This window comes from Lutra lutra, chromosome 5, assembly GCF_902655055.1.
Source record: "Lutra lutra chromosome 5, mLutLut1.2, whole genome shotgun sequence".
In the NCBI taxonomy this organism is placed as follows: domain Eukaryota; kingdom Metazoa; phylum Chordata; class Mammalia; order Carnivora; family Mustelidae; genus Lutra; species Lutra lutra.
Genome location: NC_062282.1, coordinates 111526075 through 111527681, shown reverse-complemented (window position 1 = coordinate 111527681; position 1607 = coordinate 111526075). Strand labels below are relative to the sequence as shown.

The 1607-nt window shown below is 42.9% G+C and overlaps 1 pseudogene; it reads left to right on the top strand.

Annotated features, from left to right (window-relative positions):
* The first annotated feature begins 753 nt into the window (after positions 1-753).
* On the top strand, positions 754-1138 carry LOC125100947 (platelet-activating factor acetylhydrolase IB subunit alpha2-like; annotated as a pseudogene).
* Positions 1139-1607: the final 469 nt, after the last annotated feature.

Genomic DNA, 1607 nt, shown 5'->3' with positions numbered 1-1607 from the left:
AAAAAAAGAATCATATTTGTGCATCTCTATTCCTTGATTTGTTTCCTCCTCTTATGTTGTCACTTTGCTTCACAGCATTGATTGCTCTTATTGCAAGGTCTTCACATGTCTGCCTCTTCTGGTAGATGGTATATGAGCTTATTATTTTTATTTGTTTGTTTGATCTTTATGGACCTACCACAAAATAGGTCATTCAAATTGTGTGTTTCTGGTTAGTGAAGTAACTCTAATGAATTCTTTCTAGAGAATTTCTTAGACTGGTTAGAAGATATACAGCCTGGGTTGGAATGAGAAAGGTAAAATTGGTGTTTAACTATGTACTGAGACATTTTCTTTTTATAATATATAGTTGGTTTCTTTTTCTTGTAAAACATAATTACTAGGGATGGATCAATTCTCTGTACTCCTCTATGCACCCTGGCTAAATACCCATACTTATCTCTGTAAGTCAGATGAAGTAATTGAGTCTTAGTCATTAGATCCACCCTCTACAACACACCCACTAACACTCTGCTGGATCTTAGGAAAAAAGCAAACTTAAAGCATTTAATGCAGCCTATTTGCAGAAGAGATCCAAGAAAAGCTGCCCTTGCTGTCACAGTCGAGAGAGGAGGAGGAGAGGCTGCTGCTGGTGCTGAGGTCCAAGGAGGGACACACTGGAGTGGGGCTGCTGGGACTGAGTGAGGTACAGATTGTCACCCACAGATGCTGCAACTGCTTGGGGCCCACATGGACCCTCTGCTTGAGTGTGTAATGAACCAAGGAGGCTCAAACCCAGCAGCGATTCCACGTGCAGTAGAATATATTCAAAGAGATGACAGGTGGATGTCTCAGCGTAACAGATTTGTCCTGGACTGTAAAGACAATGAACCCGATGTACCGTTTGTGGGGGGACTCCATGGTACAGTTGATGCACCAATATGAAATATGGCAAGAGCTTTTTCCCCCACTTCATGCAAGAAATTTTGGAATTGGAGGAGATGCAACAAGACTTGTTTCATGCAGACTCAAGGATGGAGAACTGGGGAATATTAAACCCAAGGTCATTGTTGTCTGGGAAGGAGCAAACAAGCATGAAAACATGGCAGAAGTAGCAGATGGAATTGAGGCTATCATACAACTTACCGACTCAAAGTAGCTGCAGGCCAGAATCTTTATACTGGCTTTGTTTCCTTGAGGTGAGAAGCCCAACCGTTTGAGGTGAAAGAATGTCAAGGTGAACCAACTCCTTACATTTTCCCGGCTGAAACTTGCCTGTGTTCAGCACTGGATACTGATAGGGTTTTGGGCACTGGGCGTGTGCCTTCTCCATCTACCACACATTTGATTTTCTGCATCTCACAGGGGGACAGTTAGACAACGTTCTGCAAACTCCTGTGTGAACTCCTTATGCAGTTGTTGGAGGAAACACCTGCCAAGAAAAAAAACACCATTGTCTGACTGGCTCCCCTCAGTGTTTAAGAGCACCCAGGTGTCCTCAGATTGGTTATATCACTGATACTACAGAATCCCTCTCTTAAGGCACTTGGCATCATATAGAATGTTCCTGTATGTTGATATCTAGCGTTTGAAGGGCAGGAGGCATTTAAACTGGTCCTGCACATAGA